This window comes from Triticum dicoccoides, chromosome 3B, assembly GCF_002162155.2.
Source record: "Triticum dicoccoides isolate Atlit2015 ecotype Zavitan chromosome 3B, WEW_v2.0, whole genome shotgun sequence".
Lineage (NCBI taxonomy): Eukaryota > Viridiplantae > Streptophyta > Magnoliopsida > Poales > Poaceae > Triticum > Triticum dicoccoides.
Window position 1 is genome coordinate 855756820 of NC_041385.1, and position 24738 is coordinate 855781557.

The 24738-nt window shown below is 43.6% G+C and overlaps 1 long non-coding RNA gene across 1 annotated transcript; it reads right to left on the reverse strand.

Annotated features, from left to right (window-relative positions):
* Positions 1-19554: 19554 nt before the first annotated feature.
* Positions 19555-20043, reverse strand: LOC119282712. Its single transcript, XR_005138841.1, has 2 exons — positions 19919-20043; positions 19555-19828 (listed from the first exon to the last, which is right to left on the reverse strand). It is a non-coding gene; the product is annotated as an uncharacterized LOC119282712 (long non-coding RNA).
* Between the last annotated feature and the right edge of the window lie 4695 nt (positions 20044-24738).

Genomic DNA, 24738 nt, shown 5'->3' on the forward strand with positions numbered 1-24738 from the left:
AATGACTCGGAAATTAGATTCTGGGAGGATGAGTGGCTAGGAAATGCCACTCTCCGGGAACAATATCCGGCTCTATACAACATTGTACGTCACAAGGGTGATACTATCGCCACGGTAATGGAATCATTTCCGCCAAATGTGACATTCAGAAGGGATTTATTTGGACCCAGACTATAATCGTGGAACATCCTGCTCCAGCGGTTGTCCACGGTGCAATTGTCACATGTGTCCGATGGATTTCGATGGAACCTACATGGGAATGGACAATTCTCAGTGGAGTCTATGTATAGAGCGTTAATCCAGTCTGATGTGCCAGTTGATAATAACAAGAAGATCTGAAGGATGAAGATACCGCTTAAGAATAAAATCTTCGCATGGTATCTTCGTCGTCGAGTCATTCTTACTAAAGATAACCTTATTAAGAGGAATTGGCATGAAAGTCCATAATGTTGCTGGAATTTAGTCTATATTGGGGCAGCCCAATAACTATTTCAGAAATTCCTAATAAATCCTAGAGGCCCACTTAGCCCATTTGTGCAAGGCAAGGGATACTACTAAAGTTTAGTCCCACATTGCTAGTTTAGAGGGAGTTGGACCTCCTTATAAGGGAGGCTCCTTCCCCACTTGTATGAGCATGAGAACAAGAGGGACATCCACGCGCGCTCCTCCTCCGCCGCCCGCCTCGCCACGCCACGACACGACACGCCTCGCCGCGCCGCGCCGCGCCGCGCCGCGCCGCGCCGCGCCGTGCCGCGGGTTGCGGGAATGAGCCGAGCCGATGTCTAAATTTCAGCTCCCGGCGCAACCTCTCACCACCTTCTCTTGCGCCTATAAAAGGGAGGTCGCTCCTCTCAAAGAGACGCACCAGAACTACTTCTTCCTCTCGCCACCAGTTCCTGAGCACTGCGCTGCTGCTACAATCTTCTCCATCCTGGCTTGCGGCGTGCACCGCAGGTCAGGACAGTAGGCCTCCGAAACCGCACTCTTTGAGTCCTGTACGGGAGAAGGGTGATAAGGTTTTTGGAGAGCGCTCTGCGCGACTACTGGCTGCTTCATCACGGACGATCCGGTCGCCGACGACTTCTTCCCCGACGTCCACGACCTCCTCGATGACATGGCAGGCGAGGACACCGACCCCAAGTCCAGCGCTCCTGCTGCTGCTGTGTCGTACGTGTTCTTCTCCTTTCTGTTAGAAGTCCTACTACAGTTCTTGGCTCTAGTTTCTGTCCTACGTATGTTAGACTCTATGTCGTATAAGCAACTTCATCTAGTGACTGTTCTAGATGTGTTTACCTCAAGTTCATATATGACGATGTTTACCTTCTCTCTGTCAGATTGCATGACTTGCTTTATATTTGCTATTCTAGCCATGTTTTATCTACTATTTCTGTTAATAAAATCATTCGGTAAATTGCTCATATATCCAACAATCCAAAAACCTTATAATAGGCAATTTACCCCAAGTGGTTTTGCTGCTTCCATGAGACCTCCTATGTTTGAGGGTATCCACTATAAGAGGTGGCGCGTGAGAGCAGTCTTATGGTTTCAAACCATGAGTTGCTATGACGCCACTCTTGGCAAACCTGAAGGAGAGCAAGATGCCCAACAGGCACAAGCTTTTCAGAAAATGGATACCTTGTTTAAGGCTGCTCTCTTGAGTGTTCTTGGTGAGAACATAGTTGATGCTTATGCGTCAATTGACAATGGAAAAGATATGTGGGACGCACTCGAGGCCAAGTTTGGGGTCTCGGATGCCGGCACTGAGCTGTACATCATGGAGCAATTCTATGATTACAGGATGACTGAAGAGCGCTCCGTGGTTGAGCAGGCTCACGAGATACAGTCATTTGCTAGAGAACTTGAGCACTTCAACTGCATGCTACCGGACAAGTTTGTTGCCGGGGGTATCATCACTAAGCTTCCTCCTTCATGGAGGAACTTTGCTACCTCACTGAAACATAAGAGACAGGAGTTTTCCCTTCCGGATCTCATTGGTACTCTTGATGTGGAAGAAAAGGCGAGAGCAAAGGACACACGTGCTCGAGGTATTGAGGGAGGATCTAGTGCCAATCTGGTACAGAAGAAAAACTTCCAGTCCCACAAGTTCAAGAACAAGGGCAAGTTTGATGGTAAAGGAAAGTTTGATGGGAAGAACAAGGCTGTGCAGCACACGAATTTCAAGAAGAAGAATGACAAGAAGAAAGGTGCTTGTCACGTGTGTGGAGATCCTGATCATTGGGCTCCTAGTTGCCCCAATCGCTATGACAAGCGTCATCCTGGGAAAGGCGGCAAGACCGCTAATGTTGTCATCGGGGACATTGACATGAAGGATGCTGGACCGCAGGGACTTCAACCGTGCTGATGGGCAACGGTTCAAGTGCTTCTGTTCGTGGTGTTGGCACGGTCGATCTGAAGTTTACTTCGGGGAAGATCGTGCGGCTGAAGAACGTGCATTATGTCCCCTCCGTCAATAAAAATCTTGTTAGCGGATCTCTTCTGTGTAGAGATGGTTATAAGCTTGTCTTCGAGTCAAATAAATTTGTAATATCCAAGTATGGAACCTTTGTTGGTAAAGGCTATGAGTCAGGAGGCCTGTTTCGTTTATCCTTATCAGACGTTTGCAATAAAGTTGTTAATCATATTTGCAACAATAGTGAATCAAATGTGTGGCATTCACGACTTTGTCATGTTAACTTTGGTTGCATGTTGCGACTAGCGAAGTTGAACTTAATCCCTAGTTTCACCACCGTTAAGGGATCTAAGTGTCAAGTGTGTGTGCAAGCTAAGCAACCTCGTAAATCTCATGTGACCGCGGAGACGAGAAATCTTGCACCACTAGAACTTATACATTCAGATCTATGTGAAATGAATGGTGTTTTGACAAAAGGTGGAAAGAAATATTTCATGACGTTAATTGACGACTCCACTAGATACTGTTGTGTGTATCTTCTGAAATCTAAGGATGAGGCTTTGAACTTTTTCAAGATCTATAAAGCTGAAGTGGAAAACCAACTTGATCGGAAAATCAAGAGGCTTAGGTCCGACCGTGGTGGAGAGTATTTTTCCAATGAATTTGATGCTTTTTGTGTGGAACATGGTATAATCCATGAGAGGACGCCTCCCTACTCACCTCAGTCAAATGGGGTGGCTGAAAGAAAGAACCGTACTCTAACTGATTTGGTTAACGCCATGTTAGACACATCGGGTCTCTCCAAGGCATGGTGGGGGGAGGCGATATTGACAGCATGTCATGTCCTAAATCGAGTTCCCACAAAGAACAAAGAGATAACTCCATTCAAGGAATGGGAGAAGAAAAGGTTAAAACTCTCTTATCTGCGAACATGGGGTTGTTTGGCGAAAGTCAATGTTCCAATTCCAAAGAAGCGGAAACTTGGACCAAAGACTGTGGATTGTGTTTTCTTGGGATATGCTTTTCATAGCATTGGCTATAGATTATTGGTTGTAAAATCTGAGGTACCTGACATGCATGTCGGTACGATCATGGAGTCGAATGATGCGACTTTCTTTGAAGATATCTTTCCCATGAAGGATATGGCTACCTCATCTAATCAAGAGATGCCTAGTTCATCAAATCAGGAACCAGTTACAATTACCGAACCTGCCATTTCGATGGAACACTTTGAAAATCCCGTGGGGGAGAACAATGAAGTTCCTATTAGGAGCAAGAGACAGAGGACTGCAAAGTCCTTTGGTGATGATTTTCTTGTGTATCTCATAGATGACACTCCCAGTTCTATTTCAGAGGCTTATGCATCTGAAGATGCTGACTACTGGAAGGAAGCAGTTCGTAGCGAGATGGATTCCATCCTGGCGAATGAAACTTGGGAGATAACTGATCGTCCTTATGGGTGCAAACCTATAGGATGCAAATGGGTATTCAAGAAGAAGCTTAGGCCTGATGGTACTATTGAAAAGTAGAAGGCTCGGCTCGTGGCTAAGGGTTATACCCAAAAGGAAGGTGAAGATTTCTTTGATACTTACTCACCTGTGGCTCGACTGACCACTATTCGAGTTCTACTTTCACTAGCTGCCTCACATGGTCTTCTCGTTCATCAAATGGATGTTAAGACTGCTTTCCTGAATGGAGAGTTGGATGAGGAAATTTATATGGAACAACCAGATGGGTTTGTAATAGATGGTCAGGAAGGGAAAGTGTGCAAATTGCTGAAGTCTTTGTACGGACTCAAGCAAGCACTTAAACAGTGGCATGAGAAGTTCGAAAGAACTTTAACAGCTGCAGGCTTTGTTGTGAACGAAGCTGACAAATGTGTGTACTATCGCCATGGTGGGGGCGAGGGAGTTATGCTTTGCTTGTATGTTGATGACATACTGATTTTTGGAACAAATCTGAATGTTATTAAGGAGGTCAAGGATTTCCTATCTCGCTGTTTTGAGATGAAGGATTTAGGAGTGGCTGATGTCATTCTGAACATCAAGTTGTTGAGAGATGATGATGGTGGGATTACATTGCTTCAATCTCACTATGTGGAAAAGATCTTGAGTCGCTTTGGCTATAGTGACTGCAAGCCCTCTCCAACACCATATGATGCTAGCGTGCTGCTTCGAAAGAATCGAAGAATTGCTAGAGATCAATTGAAGTATTCTCAGATTATTGGCTCGCTTATGTACTTAGCCAGTGCTACAAGACCTGACATCTCTTTTGCTGTTAGCAAGCTAAGCCGGTTTGTCTCAAAACCGGGAGATGTGCATTGGAAAGCTCTAGAGAGAGTTTTGCGTTATTTGAAAGGCACTGTAAACTATGGAATTCACTACACTGGGCACCCAAAGGTGCTTGAAGGGTATAGTGACTCAAACTGGATCTCAGATGCTGATGAGATAAAGGCCACGAGCGGATATGTGTTCACTCATGGAGGTGGCGTTGTTTCTTGGAAGTCTTGCAAGCAGACCATCTTAACGAGGTCAACTATGGAAGCAGAACTCACAGCACTAGATACAGCTACGGTCGAACTGTGACAATCAAACTGTGATCACGAAAGTGAACAGCTCTAAGGATAACATGAAGTCATCAAGACACGTTCAGAGAAGGTTAAAGTCTGTCAAGAAAATGAAAAACTCCGGAGTTATTGGGTTGGATTATATCCAAACGCCTAAAAATCTGGCAGATCCTTTTACTAAGGGTCTATCGCGTAATGTGATAGATAATGCATCAAGGGAGATGGGTATGAGACCCACAATATGAGTTGTTCACAGTGGTAACCTATTCTTTGTGATCGGAGATCCCGTGAATTAGATGTGGAAGACAAGCTGTTGGTCAACTGAGAGGAGAGTATCCTTATTTTTAAAATACCACTCCATGAAGATGCAATACTCTCCTAATATGCATGGCAGGTTGATGTATATCTTAATGTGTTCTAAGTGGCTCTTTGAAGCAGAGATGTTGTCCTGCAGAACATCTTTTGAAGAACACACCTATATGAGTCTGATTGTCAAACGTCGCAATCTATGAGAGTAGGGTTCTCTCTAGTAAACTCATGAAAGGTCACGGAGTATGACGCATAAGCTCCACCCGCGGGGAAGACCCACGGTAGCCATGTATCGGTCAAGGCCTTATGTGAAGCTAGATTCGCAGAAAACTTGCAGTTCAAGGCCCAGTCCACTGTTCAAGTTGCTTACTAGTGTAGCATAGAGTTCTAGGTGGAAGTTCAACTTAACAGTCTCCACTGCAGTGCCGGTATATAAAACAGTGTTTTGGAACCAAAGGCAAATTTCTGTGTGCCTCTGGGATCTGGTGGGGGATTGCTGGAATTTAGTCTATATTGGGGCAGCCCAATAACTATTTCAGAAATTCCTAATAAATCCTAGAGGCCCACTTAGCCCATTTGTGCAAGGCAAGGGATACTACTAAAGTTTAGTCCGACATTGCTAGTTTAGAGGGAGTTGGACCTCCTTATAAGGGAGGCTCCTTCCCCATTTGTATGAGCATGAGAACAAGAGGGACATCCACGCGCGCTCCTCCTCCGCCGCCTGCCTCGCCACGCCACGCCACGCCACGCCTCGCCTCGCCTCGTCACGACGCGCCACGCCACGCACTACGGGTATGCGAAAGGTCACTCGGAAGCTGAAACATTTTTTGTCTGTGCCTGGACACTGAATTCGAACGGCGCGCCTCTTCGGCTGCTGTCTGTTCGTTTCGTCTCCCGCATTTCCTTCAGCTCCCGGCGCAACCTCTCGCCTCCTTCTCTTGCGCCTATAAAAGGGAGGTCGCTCCTCTCAGAGAGACGCACTAGAACTACTTCTTCCTCTCGCCACCGGTTCCTGAGCACTGCGCTGCTGCTACTATCTTCTCCATCCCGGCTTGCGGCGTGCACCGCAGGTCGGGACAGTAGGCCTCCGAAACCGCACTCTTTGAGTCCTGTACGGGAGAAGGGTGATAAGGTTTTTGGGGAGCGCTCTGCGCGACTACTGGCTGCTTCATCACGGACGATCCGGTCGCCGACGACTACTTCCCCGACGACGACTTCTTCCCCGACGTCCACGACCTCCTTGACGACATGGCAGGCGAGGACACCGACCCCAAGTCCAGCGCTCCTGCTGCTGCTGTGCCGTACGTGTTCTTCTCCTTTCTGTTAGAAGTCCTACTACAGTTCTTGGCTCTAGTTTCTGTCCTACGTATGTTAGACTCTATGTCGTATAAGCAACTTCATCTAGTGACTGTTCTAGATGTGTCTACCTCAAGTTCATATATGCAGACTATGTTTACCTTCTCTCTGTCAGATTGCATGACTTGCTTTATATTTGCTATTCTAGCCATGTTTTATCTACTATTTCTGTTAATAAACTCATTCGGTAAATTGCTCATATATCCAACAAATGTGTCTTTTGTCACCATGATGAGACAATAGAACATTTATTCTTCCAATGCAAATTGGCTCGTTCTATATGGCCAGTCATTCAAATAGCGTCTGACTTGTATCCTCCTTGTAGTGTTGCTAATGTATTTGGCAACTGGCTACATGGGATTGATCACAGGTTTAGAACCCTTCTCAGGGTGGGAGCGCTTGCCGTTATTTGGTCGCTTTGGTTTTGTAGAAATGATAAGGTTTTAATGATAAAAGTACTTCTCTTATGAAGGTTATCTACAGATGTACCGGGACTCTTCGTTTATGGTCCTCTCTACAACATGTGAAGAATCGAGACCTGATTATGGAGGTGTGTACACGATTGAAGGCTACGGCGAGGGATACTTTTACCCAACATGGGTGGCAGCATGATCTTAGTATTGGCCCACCTCCGCTTTAGGCGTTATACGGATACTACATGTTTTCCTTGTATTTCATCTTTTTTATTATTTTTCTTTTGAACTGAAAGGATATTGTTTGGCTGTGTGCATCTTAACTATGCAGAGGCCGGGTGTAATGCTTAAATCTTTTAAGTAATAAAGCGCCTCTTTTCAAAAAAAAAGTGACAAACTCGCAAACAGAGACGGACTATCTTCTTGAGGAGGTGGATTTTGACTTTGACCATGAGCAGCAAGTGATTAACCCTGATGCCCTTGCTGGGCTGGTCAGAGACGACATCCGGATGCGAACGGAGGCCTTCGACGAGAACTGTCGTCTGCGGTTGTTTCCTGTTTGCATACTAGAGTAGGTTTTTGGTGTTTTTCCTTTGTGCGCTACCATTCCCTTGTACTCCCTCCGTCTTTTAAAGAGTGTACTTCCAACTTTGTTGGAGGGTCAAACTATCTCAAAGTTTGACCGAGTTTGTGCAAAAATATATCAATGTTTGTGAAATCAAATAGGTATATGATGAAAGTATATTTTATCACGAATCTAATGCTACTAATTTGATGGCATAAATGTTGATGTATTATTATATAAACACGGTCAAATATAAAAAAGTTTGACTTTTTAAAAAAGTTGGAAGTACACTCTTTAAAAGACGGATGGAGTAATTTGTACTGTGTTCCCTTTAATTTGGAGCAATAAACACGGATAGAGCTTTTGCAAGGCTTTGCCAACAGGCCAATTTCTGGCCAACGGTTTGTGGAAGCTGTGCAAAAGTCTATGGCATCTGAATCTGATTCAGCAGAGCACAGCCGCGGCATGCCACGGGTATATCAGACATGCTTAAAATTTGTCGACAAATTTCTTTACCGAGGGAGTACTAACTAGAATGCGGTCAGATAATACGCCCAGATTACAATCAAGGGGAGAAGTAATGTTTTCTGAACACTTGTAAAGCTGGGTAAATAATAAGGGAGCACTTGTGTACTGCACATCTTGAGGAACAAGGTGTACCTGAATTAAACCATACTGGCATCTCTGAACAAGTTGGAAGGACGTATATATGAACCTCCTGCTTCACCTCGAACTTCTCTGTAGCTGTGGCCGAGGACAATCCATTCCTTGACCCAGCACATCAGCTCACTGTCCATTGGCCCATAGCTGGTTCAGTCGGCCTTCTTATACTGGGAGAACTAAGGGATAGAGTGTTTCTCAAAAAAAAAGAGGATAGAATTATGCACTGTCGTTTGTATTGCCTCAAGAGTGTTACGGACATTACATATAGAAGTAGTACAACAGCTCCCGTCAGAGAAGGCACGAACTGTACCCTGTACATCTTGCAGGAGGCGTGGTTATGACAGACAGATAACGTGACAGTACAGTGTAATTACTGGAAGCATGCAACTTCTGTAAACAATCACCTGACCCCTCCACAGTGTAATCGAAGGTGGGACGCCGAGCGCCTCCTGGGTCGTCTAGTAATCGTCAAAAAAATAAAAACTAGGAATAGAATTACTTAAATGTTTAATCATTACACCCGGCCTCTGCATAACTAAATTGCACACAGCCAAATCAAGTCCAAACTAAAAACGCAAGAAAGGCAAGATACAAGAAATCACGAGTTTGTATGACGCCTACACTGCAGGAGGGCCAATCCTAAGAGCAACTCAAACACGCCGACCCAAACATCAGCGATTTTGTCCGTTCGGGTCGGCCGCCCGCTCGGCGTCCGTCCTGTTTATCATTTAGATCGGCAGTGCACCCAACGCGCCGACCCATATTTGCCGGCGTGGCCGGCTGGCCGCCCTTTTTCAATAAATATGCAGACATTTTGCATTATTTCACAAGCAACATATAAAAAATAGCATTGTTTCACAACAAATAAAAGCATAGTTTCACAACCAAATAAATTAAGCATAGTTTTAGAAGTCGAATAATAATATTAAATTGTCTCAAATATATGTCGAACAGCTTGCGGGCGTCCATGAAGGTGCTAGCCAACGAAGACAGGCGCACCTCCCTTGGACCTGGTGGCTGGCCTGGAGGCGTCCGACGAGCATGCAAGCGTTGGGACGAAGGAGCTGGCCGGGGCGGCTTCCTACTCGTGGCGGCGTCGGGAGGTGGGGGTGTGAAGCTTCGGTACCGCGCCGACACATGGTGAGGGAGGCGACGTGGGAGGTGGCAGCATTGGGGGGACGTGTGTCGGCACCAGCTGCTGGCAGAGGCACCGGAAATGGGCGGCGGCAGCGACGCGGCGGGGGCGGGCGAAGGTTTGCTACCGATATGGGGTGTGAGAGGATGGCCAAGTGCCACCGACTAGCGGGTCAGGGGGAGGAGTAGGCGGGCGCCGCGCGCGTCCGTTTTGTGTCCGCGCCGACGCAAATGAGTCTCAAAATTGACTCGGAAATGGGTCGGCAGGCGGACGAAAAGAGGACATGCGTCCATTTGGGTCGATGCATTGGGCCGACTTTTCTGTCCGCCGTGACCCAAATGGACGCGTGTGGACAAAATTGGTCCGCGCGTTAGAGTTGCCCTAAGATCATGCCGTCATCCATGTTGGGTAAAAGTATCCCTCGCCGTTAGCTCCAAGCCACCGCCCACCAAAACCAGCCGCTAGAACCACGCCCAAAGGGCCAGCCCACGCAGCCTCCACTGGCCGGGCACACCACCCACCAGTCTGGGCAACATAGCCTGGATCCGTGCCCTTGACGCCACCGCGCCAGCCTCCCAACCGCCAACGCGTCCGAAGTAGAGGGCCGTGCCGTTGGACTACCATCCAGAAGCCGACGACCCGTGCCCCATCATCAGATCCGAGCGCCAGGGCTCTGGATCCGCCGCCCCGCAGCCAGACACAAGACGAGCTCCGCGAGGAAGGAGCAGCACCACCGCTGCAACCAGGGCCGACAAGGATCCACGCCAAAAGTGCTGCACTGTCATCTGCTCGACGCCCCAAAAGTGCTGCACTACTACGAATAACCCTATGAATAACATTGTTGTTTACGTAGTAGAATAGCTCGGCTTTGTTTTCAATACTGAGTTTTATCTTACATTATTCCTTTGAATTCATGCAGAATGAAGTGGCCATGCTCATGTCAAAAGCTTAACCACATGATGCTCCCGTTCTTCATAATCTTTGCATGCAAGCAAAACGACAAACGACTGACGCATCAAGGAAGGGTGCAAAGTCACTAACTCAAACATACACAACGAACACTTCATTAGTGGCGATCCTCATGACGACGATCACCTTTGCCGCTGCCTTCACCCTGCCAGGAGGATATAGCTATGATGTCTAAGAAGTTAGTGTTTGAAGGAGGTTTGCTTCGGTACACCCCCCCCCCCCTCCCGCTTAACATATAAGGGCATTTTGGTCATACGGTGCTTAACGTATCCCGCGCCGTATGCAGCGTGCCCATACAAGAGGTGGATAGGCTGCATGTGTAGAGAAATATGTTAGTGGGGATGAACTATTTAGGTATTATAGGTTTGCTTACTTGATCAACCTATGTATGAACCTTTTGTAAAATATTTTAATTGGTCAACATACTTGTAGATCTGTTTCTTAGACAACGACCAGTCTTGGCTACAGAAACTTGCTCGCTGTAGTGATAGTATCCTGTAAAGGACGCATATAACTCTTATTATTCCTATAAAAAATAAAATAAATAATAGAATCTGCTTATGCTGAGAACGATAAATATATTGTGCTCATACTAGTAGAATATGCTAGAGATGTTGAAAATGGCCACAATCACACTTCTTCCTTTCTGCCATACTAACACACTTGGTTGTGTAATCACTAATCAGAGCCCATATGTGGTTGCTACGATTGTGTGTCAGAGTCTAATTAGCTAGGGGGGTTAGTTAATGGTTGTGTGTTGGGAGTCTAACTATCTTAGAGATTCTTTACCACCCACCTCCCGAGCCAAGAGCGGACATAGCGACGGAGCAAGGCAACTCAAACATAAATATTGCTTTAACTTCTTGTTCAGAAGGTTGATCTTAACTTCTTGATATTCTCTATTGGATACTAATAACTGAGAGTCCCTCCCCAAATTAACCCGGCCATTTTGCTATGTAGCCAACTCTTACTTGAATCGATCCATGTCAGCTCATGTTCTCAAATCAGTCAAGAGGTTATTGCGTGTTCAGTCTTATCTACAGATTAATTATTTTCTTCAAGCCAACAGTCTTCTCTATGTATATCTAACCACATAGGGAGTTCTCACATGTTTATAGTTGAATTAATCTTCATACATTTGACAGGTGATCAAGGTACCATGCAAGAAAGCAGGCCGGCCGCGATCATGCTGCAAGGGCTGAGTATATTTCTATCTCTGTAAGACATTTTAAGGCTGCCTTTGGACACGAGGAAGTATGCCTTTACTTTTGGACACTGCCATGTGCCATCCATTGCTTTCGAACCACCATAATCGTTCATGTAACTCTTAAGAATACATTCTCTGAGTTTGTTGTTTTTACACAGCTCTATCTTAAAATTCCAGCTAGGAACTTGCACGACCCAGTACTAAGCATGCATGTACTTTCAGTGTGATGAAAATAACACCCTGTGGTACAAATAAGAAAGTGGAAGGGGCGTGTCCGTACCTGGCAGCGTCCCAGTTTCCTCTCAGGAGGCCCGCAATGGCGGGCCCCAACCACTAGTGTGTTAGTATAGTGTGCGAGTTAGAGGAATTGACAGTTAGTTTGGATTGCTTACCACATGAGCCATGTATCATGGGTTGGAGGGATGGAAAAGTTGCATGTCGATGGTGGACATGCAAATGGGTTAGCAGAGTTGTGTGGTGGTCATGCAACTAGCTCACAATCCCCCTACCAGACGTGTTAAGGCCATGCCGTTACAGTCGGGTTGAAACCTTCACAGATATGGTAGACATGCAACTAGCCGACAACCCTTAAATAGGCCCATTAACTATCACATTATGGGCCCTGCAGTTTTGCAATCGCAGTGGTACCATTTAGTTAAGGACGGGTTCCAACACTAGCAGTCACAAGTCTAGTGGTGGGCTTGCAACAGACTGACAACTCTCCTCCCCCCCACCCCCACCCAAGTTGTAGCTATGTGTCGGGTGTGTGGGGAAGAGATGCAATTGCAGTCGGAATACAACACTTGCAATTACATTATTCAACCCTTTTTCATGTTTATTAGTTCAAAATGCTCTCCGATTAATCCATTTTTTAAGTACAAAAATATAATATGAAAAATAGGTAACTTTGTTGACTAATAACACACATGTTTAATAGATTTCTTTACCATTATTTACTGAAATAACAAATGAACCGCTACTGAAAGAACAAGGACAATCACAACGTAGCCCATATAGAATACAAGGCCTGCGCCAGTAAAAGTATTTCGTGGACTGGGAGCTCGCCACTTGGCATGCTCTCAGCCACCTCCACATGTCGCATGCTAGGTGCTCCATCTGCATTTGGGGGTTTTAGATATGGTTTTTTGGGGGTTTTTTGCCTTTTCGGATTTTTCCCTGTTTTTCCTAAGTTTTGGAGAGAAAAAATGAACCTTTTTTTTGGCAAAAAGCTTTCCTTTTGCTTCTTCGAGAAGCACATATTTGCTTCTCGTGGAGGCACAGGTTTGCTTCTGCGAGAGGCACAAACTTGCTTCTCGTGGAGGCACCTAAGAGACACAAATTTGTTTCTCGGAAATGGAAAACGTGTTTTTTCTTCTTCCGCGAGAGGCATAGATTTGCTTCTCGCCGAAGCATAAGTTTGCTTCCGCGAAAGGCACAAGTGTGCCTCTTGGAAAGGAAACAAAATTGTATTTTTTGTTCCACGAGAGACCCATATTTGTTTCTCGTGGTGGCACAATTTTGCTTCCGCGAGAGGCACTCAGAAAGGTGTAAAAGTGGGGGAAATGGTGCTTTCGGCATGTTTTTTTTCTTTTTTTATGAAAAAAGTACAACGAAATATATTAACATGGGTTCCACTGTCAAACATCTCGTCGCGAGAAATTCACGGTGAAAACGGTTCGCCATTTGCATGCACGACTTAAGAGATAAGACTTTTGAATTAATAATTCTACAAAAATGAGAAACTCACATGTAGCGAAAAGTAGGGCACACACAGCCTCAAGGTGGGAGTGACCTTTGCAAGAGGTACCCCTTAATTAGTGATTTCGCTCCCTCATACCACACGAGCCTAAAAAACAAAGGAGACAAGCAGCAACCCAGCTGCCGATCATGTTTCCACACCTCTCGAGAAAAAACGACAACCCACAAAGGAATTAAAAGGCGACAACCCATAGCCCAGCAACATCTCAAGACAGTGAAATGGATCAACTGTGACCACGATGACAGATCAGAGGGAAATTCCTATTTACGCATGTCGCGTCAGATAGTCCAGCCTTCGCAGAGGCGGCCTTCAATTGGGCCGGCCCATTTTCATTTTTTGGCTGTTTCTTTTTTGGTTTCTTTTTTTTTCTTCTTCTTTTCTTCACCTTTCCCTTTACTTTGTCTTTTGCCATTTCTTTTTTTTCTACTTTTGAGAAAATGCTCGCATTTTTCAAATTTGTTCAAATTTTCATAAAATATATTCCTGTTTAAATTTTTTATTAAGAATTAAAAAGTGTACAATTTCAAATGTTGTTTCCTTTATTATAAACTAGAAAAAATATGAACAATATACGTGTGGGATTTTCAAGAAATGTTCCCGCTTCGAAAATTGTTTGCAAATTTGAAAAGTTCATGTTTTCAAGAGTTTCAAAAAAGGTTCTTCTTTTCAAAAAATGTTCATGTCCAAAAAATGGTTTATGTTTCGATTTTTTTTTCAAAAGCAAAAAATGTTCCTTTTCTGAAAAAGAATTCAGGAGTTTTCAAAATATATTCGTGTAGAAAAAATGTGTTTGTGTTTTAAAAAAATGTTAGCGCTTTTCGATATTGTTTGAGGTTTTAAAATTTGTTCCCATATTTGAAATATTGTTTGACATTTAAAAAATATTTGTATCTACTGTGGCGGTGGATGTTAATTTTTGGCGTAGTTATACAATGACCAACGCTTTCTACATCCACTGGCGAGCAGCACAACCTCTACAATTTTTAAGTTTATACTCCCTCCATTTCTAAATATAACACTTTTCGAGAATTTAGCATGGACTATATACGGATGTAAATAGACATATTTTAGATTGTAGATTCACTCATTTTGCTCTGTATGTAACCCGTTTTGAAATCTCTAAAAAGCCATATATTTAGGAATGGGAGGAGTATTATTTCCGCTTCGGTACAACCCCTAAAGACATCAATGGCTGTGATTATCTCATACCCCTTCATAATAAAGGGTATGATTGTCTTTTTGAGACCACCGATATGCGGCCTGCTTATGGACGAGCGCGCGGAGACCAGGCACAACCGGGCCGGCCCACGAGGCGCTGGGCCACTATTTATTCAAACATAGATGTAAAAATCCTGAAAAAAAGAGCTAGACCAGGAGTCGAACTCATTACATTGTTATCCAGACTAAGCCGCCCATTGGTGATAAAAATAGCACAAAACACCCATCAATCTGGACCTCTCATGGGCTTTATTTGCACTTCCCTCGACCTCTCGAGTAATAAAGCTTGTAAAAACACATGGGGTGACCAGCTACACAATAGATGTTTTATGGTTAGAAGAAGGGAAATAGACTTTATGATTTCAACTTTTTATACTCCCTTCATCTCAGTTTACAAGGCTTGCACGTGTACCTAGGTCATCAATTTGACAAACTTAATATGATGTATATATTTCAAAAAATATAACATTAGAAACTTTAGATGTTTTATTTTCTAATGATATAATTTTCATGTTAAATAATTTATTTTATATATGTCTAATTGACGACCTAAATATAGGTGCAAGACTTATAAACTGAGATGGAGGGAGTAAGTATATAAATTATCAACCGTAGGCTTCTTGTCATTTGTGGAGATGTTTTCTAAAATGCCAAAACGCATCAATTTACTTGAGACAAGTGAGGAAACACCTTTGCTTTTCTAGGCGTTTCATCAAAATGTCTGTATTAAGGCAATTAAAAAGAACACGTCAAAATACTTGTTAATGCACACAAGCTGTTATAGACAACTTAATTCAGTCGGACATTTTTTTTTTGCTAGTAAGACTTGTATTACAATCCAGCTTACACAAGTCCACAACTTCCGTGGGACCAGCCCCCAACCAAACTACTGTTTTATTTTCAGTTCTAACAAATTTAGCTAAATAATCTCTGATCACATTTCGGTTACGGTTGATATGAATAACACTGGTCATCTTACAAGATAGGGCCATCTTAGATTTTGACACAGGGACCTCTATTTCGATGGACTGACCTGGGAACACAAGAACACCCCCAACTCCAAGGAGGAAAAACGCTCGCAAATTGGAAAGACATTCATCGAGTTAAAAAAAAGTTCATGAATTTGACAAAATTGTTAGCAAAATTGGAAAAAGTTCATTGATTTGAAAACAAGTTCACAAATTTGAAAATAAAGTTTACAAATCGAATACTTTCTTCACAGGAAGCTGCCATACTGGGCCGGTTCACTGTCACGCATGCAAACATGGAAACATAAAATAAAATAACAGTTTTAAGTACATGTTAAAATTATGATTTTATTTTATTCCTTCAAACCTGACATGGACGCCTAGCATGGGCATGCCCACCTGCCATAATTTGAGATCATTTCATGAATATCCAAAAAGACATCATGTTCAATGGAGGGTGTTCGGCTAGAAGGCTTCGTCTGAGAGCATGTTGTTTTTCAACATCCTTGAAATTGCCTTATTTTTTTCATGGCCTTGTATGACCAATTCAACGCACCATGTCAAGTTTTTTGGTTCTTGACAAATTTTGCATTTTTTTTGCAGATTTCTAGGTCAAAAAAGACCGATAAATGACCGGACATGCCGAAACTTGCATGTGGTGTCAAGAATCATTCAAACCTGACATGAATGCTTACCATGGGCATGTCGACCTGTTTGCAAAATTTGATGTCATCTGAAGGATGTCCAGAAATAGATCATGTTCAACAAAGGATGTTCAGGTAAGCTAGAAGCCCAGAAGGCTCCGTTGAGAGCACGTTGATTTTTGACATCCTTAAAATGGCACTAATTTTTGTTCATGGCCTTGCACGACCAATTAAAGGCAAAATGCCAAGCTGTTTTGATTTTTGAATCTATCTGCATTTTCTGTAGTTTTCTCGATCAAAAAAGACTGATAATTGTCCGAATGTGTCGCAACTTGCATACAGTGTCAAAAAATGTTGTTGCAACTTGCATACAGTGTCAAAAATGATTCAAACCTGACATGAACAATTTCTCACACCGTATGCAAGTTGCGACACGTGTGGCCATTTATCGGCCTTTTGTTACTGAGAAAACTCCAGAAATGCAAATTTTGTTGAAAACCAAATCACTTAGCATGGTGCCTTGAATTGGTCATAAAAGTCCATGGGAAAATTTGGGGCCATTTCAAGGATGTTGAAAAATGTGCCCTCAGACGGACATTTCTAACCTTTACCCGAACATTCTCTGTTGAACATGGTGTTTTTGTGGACATCCTTGAAATTACCCCAACTTTTGCATGCCTGCGTGTCCATGATAGGCATCCAGGCCAGGTTTGACTGATTTTCGACATCATATGTAAGTTACGACACGTCCGGCCACTTATCACCCGTTTTGACTGAGAAAACTCCATAATATGCCAAAAAAAAAATACAAAACCAAAACAACTTGGCATGGTGCCTTAAGATGGTCATACAAGTAAATCGAAGGAATTTGGGGTCATCTAACAGACGTCGAGAAACAACGTGCTCTTAAATGGAGACTTCTGACCTAGCCAACTTGAACATGGTGTCTTTTTTACATTCTTGAAATTGTCCCAACTTTTGCAAGTCGGTGGGCATGCCCATGGTAGGCATCCATTCCAGGTTTGAAGCAATTTTTTTTAAAATCATAGTTTGAACATGTACTTCAAATTACTATTTTGAGTTTTGAACATAAGTAATAAATACAAAGAGGTAAAATTGAAAACCGTAAGTGCTTTTTTTAAAGCATTTAATAAGTATTTGAAACAGAAAAGTATTTAAAATCATTATTTAAAAAAGGTACTTAAAACTTCTACTTTGGTATTCAAAAAGAGAAAAGTAATTAATAAAAATAGAAAAGGCAAAAAGTAGAAAACAAAATAAAACACTTAGGTCTTGGCACCCAAGAGGTCGCGGATTTGGAAAAAGTTCATCAAATTTTTTAAAATATTCATGGATTTAAAATTTTCCACAAAATTTCAAAAACAAATCACTATAAAAAGTTGCAAAAAAGCGTTCCCGGTTTTGGGAACATCGGCCCAGTCATTTTTCCGGTTTTGGGAACATTCTCGGAGGTCGTGAACCATGTTTTTTTCTTTTTCTTTTTCTTTTTATCTTCCCTCCTGTTTTTTTTGTTTTCTTCTTTTTCGTCTTCTTGATTTTTTGTTTTTCAGTTTATTGTTTCTATTCTCATAAATTCAAATTTCCAGAATTCAAAATTTACATACTTCTCTGGATTTTTGTGGAATTCAAAATTTCTTATTGTTTCTCAAAAAATGTTCATGTCTAAATTTTTGTTCGCTTTTTTAAAAAAATGCTCTTATTTTGATATTCTGAGCAAGTTTGAAAGACATGTACATTTTGTTTGAAAAATTCTGTACATTTTTGAAAAATACCAATATTTGTATTTATGAAAAAAGGGATAAATAAAAACAGAGCGACAACCGTGCAGAAAAAACGAAAGAAAAACCCAAGAGTGAAGTTACTGTTTTTTTTCCTTACCGTTATTTAGAACAAGAAGAAGAAAACAAAGCTTGTGGGCACACCGGATTAGCTATCCCAGATGTTTTTTCACTTGAACATAGTGCAAGAGGTTTGAAGTTCGAATCCCAGTACAGACATCCTTTTTTATGAAGTTTAAAACTTAAAAAAGAAACTAAACGGGCTAAGTCCATGACGGATGAGGAAGAAACTAAACGGGCTGCCCATGCATGACGGACGCCCAAGAAACTAAGGGCATCTCCAGCCGCGCCCGGCCCTCCCCAGACGATTTTGCCGCGCCGGCGCCAAAAAAAGGCCCCAATCGCGCCACCAGAAGCCCGTTTTTCGCCGGCTCGAGCCAAAACTGGTGCCGGCGGACCCAGGCCGAACCCGGCGCCCTCAGGGGCGCTTGGGGAGCCGGCACAAACGAAAAGGCGCGTGGGCCCGCCCTGGAAGCGACCCGAGGGCCTTTTCCCGCCGTTTCTCGACGCTTTTCCTTCGCATCTCTCCCGCTCACTCGCCTTCCTCCCGCCATTCTTTCCCTTTCTCCCGCCAAACCCCTCCCGCTCGCTCGCCGCGAAGAAGCACGCCATGCCGCCGAAGAAGTACGCCATGCCGCGCGTGGCGGCACCCGCGACTGGCGCCGTGGCCCAGCCAAAGCAGAGGAAGCCGAGGGCGCCGACGGCAACGCCGACGACGCCCACGACCGCACGAACGTCAAGCCCGAACGACACTTCCTCTACATCGCCGCTCAGCAGTGCCGAAGCCGCGCCGACGCAGCCCTGCGCCGAAGCAGCCCCGTCACCGACGACCCCGCGCACGCCGACTCCGATAACGCCTGGAGCCGACCCCGCCGAGTGAATCATTGCACGGTGGCGCTCTGTTTTTTGTAACGTCAGACTACGTCCGTCCGATCGCCGGATTTGCGGCGTCTTTTGAAAGTGGGAACGACCAAGTTTGAATTTCCCGCATCCTGGGGCCGGCGCGTGGGGGCGTGACTGGGAGCTAGGTCGCCCCCAGGGGCCGAACTAGCGTCGGCACGCCCCCAGGCCGCTCTATTTAGGCGCCCTGGGGGGCCGAACGGCTGGAGATGCCCTAAACGGACTGAGCCCATGAGGAGGGGCGTGCGCCAGGAATTGTACGAACGCGTATACGTACATATAAAAGTGGGTACAAATTGTGAAATGTCCATACTATTCTTTATACGTTTTGTGATGGGGGGTTGTACCGAAGCGGAACCCGAGGAGTATTTGTTTCAACATGGAAAATCATAGCAGGCCCCATTCTCAAGTGTTGGATTACCCAATTTGAATTAGTTCCCCAGTGAAGCTTTTTCGGATTATGTGGTGTACTGGCTTGTTTTCTAAGCATTATCTTTTTTCTGCGTTCCCTTGACGCTACTCTCTTTCATGGCTCTATGCATCTGTGCAATTTTCTTTCGTGGATAGCTCCAATGGGGACCCAGATGTTGTTGTTTACTTGTACCAATTCATGTACTTTGGAGGATGCATCGTAAATTACATTGATGCGGATATAGTATTATTCAGTTATTATTACACGGACTGTATATCAGAAGAAAATAGGGACATCTAGCAGTCCCTGGTGCACAAACATATGCCTCCGTTAAAACCCTGACACACTCCTTTGGTAAAACCATCGGCCAGGCAATTACGTAAACAATTGTCGTCATTCGTGCACAACCCGCCAAACTGGTGGATCGGTGGCTTACACTCCCTTGCCAAAGCTACTTGTACTGCTCCCTGGTCCTCTACATGGGTTAATTAGTAAAGAAGATCAGTCATCTCACATGTATAAATGTACCAATATCGCCAATTATCGTAAGTATTAGCATATATACCTGTGGCCACAAGAAGCAGGGCGATGACAAAAAAGACCTTCATGACCCGATCCATTGGATTTCTTGTGAAAAAGTAAGATTGTTCTATGATAGATTAACACCTTCAAGATGGATTCTATGATGGATGAATGTAGAGGAAGGATGAGGCTCGTTATCTATATCTATACAAATATATAAAGGGCGAGTTACGAACATCCAACATATCTCATTAATTAAAACATGTCTATCCAGTGGTTTATGTAGCTTCGAAGTATATCGCTAAAAATGTTTAATATGCAATTAATATCATACCTAATATAAACTTCAGCACTAATCCTGTAGTTATATCCACCTAATATAAATGCCCAATCAATAATGGCAATTCAATTAATATCTTATCTAATATAAAGCGGTATTTATATATATCCTACCTAATTTCAGCATGCAACCAATATCTTTCCTAATATTAACATGCAATGCAATTAACATCTTATCTAATGTATTGTGCATTGCAGGTACACGATTATTAGTGTACTTGCAGTAACACACACCATTTCTCGCTTCGAGGCTAAGGGAGTAAATTTTTGTAGGGTAGTGTAACTGAGTTCCCGCTTTTCTAGGGTTGTGTAACTGGCTAGCTGCAAAAAAACTGATGGTGAAATATTTTTGTTTTTGTGTGTGCGTGAATTATGGTAGTGTAGCTGACATGTGAAATACAGGAGCTGGCAAAAAAGGGTGAAAATGTGGACGGTGGTCATGCCTTGTCAGTAATTCTTAGTCATCCTAAATTTTATTGTATGTAGATTTAGGATGTTGCATGTTTATGTTGTTGCTTCTATATGATTATTTCAAGCCTAATGAAGCATACAAAAATGAAGCCACTTTAATATCTAGAAGATACTGGAAACAAGTACAAGCAAATAACATCGATGTAACTATATGGAGGATACAACAATGATGCTGGAAGCGAGGGACTTCCCATCATGTCTAAGAAGTTTGCGTTTCAGGCATTCTTAATCTCTGACGTCTTGGCCATGTGCTCCTCATTTGCTGCGGTCTTCATATGCATTATAGCAAGGTGGGGGGAATACAAATTCTTGATTTATCACAGATCCGTCACTAAGAAGATCATGTGGTTTGCATACGTGGCAACAACTACGGCCTTTTCAACTGGTTTATACACGGTGCTTGCTACACGCATCCACTAGCTGGCCATTGCAATTTGCATTATGGTTGCTTTGTTGCCCATTCTCACGAAGCTGCTGGGTGAATGGCCTGTCTTGAGGCTAAGTTTTAAGTTGGGTAAAACTTTCAATTCCGATCTTTTTACCATGGTTTGACCTCGTCAATATGTCTTATGGTTATGATTTCTGTCAGTACTTTGCAATTTTTATGTAATCAACATTGCTTGGCCAGCTACTCGTTTTGTATTTGTTAACTCACTATGATGAAATATTGTACTTGTTGGAATATATAGTTTCCGTCTCTCTCTATCTGTTCGGACTTTTGAAGCTAGCTAAAGCATGAATTCAATATGGTATCAGAGCGATGATGGAGTTCAAGACCCTATCAACACAATATTAAAAATAGATTATGTGGCCTACATAAAGCCCACTTCTAAGGACTAAATAAGCCTAGATGTGAGGCGGAGTGTTGAATATAATGTCCGCTTCTCTCCATCAGTTCAGACTTTTGAAGCAAACTGGCTGGAGCATGAATTCAATAGTACTACCATTCATGTATTTGCTTCAAACTTGGGCCAAAAGATTGTACTCGTGCTCTTGTGCTCCACTCAAACTTGATGCATTGGTTCCATCTCATAAGAGATGATTCATGCCATATGCTATACCAATGGTAATGCCTTTTTTTTTCTTTTTGCATAAACATCGTGCATTGCAGCATTAATCCATCAGTAGCCGCAATAAAATGACTTTTCTCGCCATCTCTTCTAAACGACAAGCTTGACCAAGCACAACTCGCAACACTGAGCAATATAGACATGAGGCAAACTCGCAAACAGAGGCAGACTATCTTCAGCAACCGATCCAACAGACTGAGCAACCCAGCCGCTCCCAACAAGCAGAACTGGAGAACAACATCAGGGCACCATCTCATCTCACCATAACCAAGTAGCGGCGCAGAAAAAAACTTGGGCGTCCACAAACATGGCGACTGTGAAGATGAAGCAATGCGGCAGCGGGACCTTGTACATGTCTGAAGATCCACGACGGGTCGCCCGGTTGATCCTGCTCTGCTTGAGGAGGCGGACTTTAACTTTGCCCATGAGCAGCGGGTGATTAACCCTAAAGCCCTTGCTGGGCTGGTCAGATACGAGATCCAGATGTTAACGGAGGCCTTCGACGAGAACTGTCGTCTGTGGTTGTTTCTTGTTTGCATACTACTCCCTCTGTCTTATAATGTAAGACGTTTTTTGACACTACAGGAGTAGGTTTTTGGTGTTTTTGTTTGTGCGGTTGCCATCCCCTTGTAACTTGTACTGTGTTCCCTCTTCTTTAATGTAAAAGCAGAGCCCTTGCTAGTTCCTGTCAGAAAATGGGAAAACTTCAGACGTTGTTGTCTTCCCTTTAATTTGGAGAGAAAAATACGGGCGAACAAAGAAATCCTGATAGAGCTTTTGCAAGGCTTTGCCAACGGACAACAAGCCTATTTCTGGCCAACGGTTTGTGGAAGCTGTGCAAAAGTCTATGGCATCTGAATATCTGATTCAGCAGAGCACAGCCGCGGCACGCAGACATGCTTAATATTTGTCCGACAAGCTCAGTACTAATTAGAATGCAGTCCAGATTACGCCACGGGAGAAGTAATGTTTTCTGAAGAGTAGTAAAGCTGCGTATATAATAAGCACATGTATACTGCACTCTTTCAGGAAACATTACTTCAGCTTTACTACTCTTCAGAAATTATCTCATGGAAAATAGATTTTTTGCTCTGACAGGTAAAAGAAGCTGCAACGTAGTACGAGTTGGACGGACGTATGAACCTCCCTAACCATGTTCTTGTTAGCACTCAATCGACAATCACTCAACAATCCTCCATTATCATCAATTCGAGCTACAATTCACAGATCCATGGAAGGGGATCGGAGGAGAGGAGAAGGGTTCGGCTGTTACGAAACGAAAGGGGAAAGTAAGCAACCAGCCAGCCGTTCGCCAGCCACTCACACGCTAGCTACCGGTTTAAGTACATTGCCCACATGGGCCCACTCCGGGCCAGCCAGCCGAGCCGGCAGGCAAGGCTGTCTTCTGGGCCGGCCCAATTCTTGTGCTTGATCACTTGATGTCTCTGCGTCTTGGTCATTGCTGCTGACAATCCCTCCCCCGTTAGAAACGGCTTGCCCCCAAGCCGGTGCTCTTGGAAACTTTTGCTTGAGATTCACCATGTCTTCCCATGTTGCCATCTCCACAGGAGTGTCGCTCCACTTCACCAACACTTGCACCAAAGAATTCAAGCCACGACGCACCACTCGCTGTTGCAACACTTGCTCTGGGAATTGAAACTGTGTATCTGGAGAGGGAAGTTGGGGCAGTACCTCGTGAGCTGGGCCGAGCACTTTCCGCAGAAGGGAGACATGAAACACAGGGTGCACACGACTGGTGGCCGGCAAAAGCTAACCGATATGCCACCTCGCCAACGCGCTCGACAACTTCAAAAGGACTATAGAACTTGAACGCCAACTTGTGATTTACTCTTGGAGCGACAAAGGACTGCAGATATGGTTGCAGTTTCAGAAAGACAGAATCCCCAACTGCAAACACTCGCTCGGATCGATGCTTATCTGCCTGAGTTTTGTTGTGCACGCAACATGTGCTGACGAACTGACCCGAGAATCACTTGACGATCATCGAGCCACTGTTGAAGATCAGCTGATTGTACTGTATTCTCTGCTGTCAATCCAAAATGACGTGGTTCATGGCCATAAATGATCTCAAAAGGAGTCTTGCCTGTGGCTGAGTGCCAATTCGTATTATACTAGTACTCGCAGAGAGGGATCCATTTAGCCCAGCGAGAGGGGTGAGCACTGACAAAACACCTCAAGAAACATTTCACTTGTTGGTTAACTCGCTCCGTCCGCGAACATTCATGTACTTCCATGACTTTAAAAAAAATGTTCATCAATATACTTTCACGACTTTAAAGTCATGAATATTTTTTCAATATCCGCGAACATTTTTGTTAAATCATGAACATTTTCTCTATATTAGTGAAGTTTTTTGAAACCATGACCATTTTAAATTGATGAACATTTTGTAAATTCGTAAACATATTTTCAAACTCATTACATTTTTTGCCAATTCATGAACATTTCTAAATACATAAGAAATTTAAAAATTGCGAACATTTAAAAAATTCATGAACATTTATTAAATTTGTGCCAACTTTGTTCAAATTCATGAATGTTTTGTGTGTTCCGCAAAGAAATGGCTGACGAAAAATTAATCAAAGGCTACAGATTTTTCTTGAGTTCATGTATTTGAAAAAAGTTCATGAACTTTAAAATGGTTCATGACTTTGAATTTGTTTGCATATTTCCGTTACCGGCTTTGACCTTGCGGGACCCATGTCCGACGTGTCATGGGTTAATGGCGCCAGCTGGCCGGTCAGGCGGGGTCGGACAGATTTTGGACCTGAATGATACATTTACTGCACTTCGACGACCTAATTTGAGGACCTATATGATACTCCTGAAATAGTTTAGGGACCTACAATGCACTTCACTCATATTTTAAGATTTTTTGCGATCCACCTAGAAAAGTGTGGCTATGAAATTTCCTCTCCCCATACCCTAGACTACAGGCAAAGTAAGAATGCCCACAACCAGT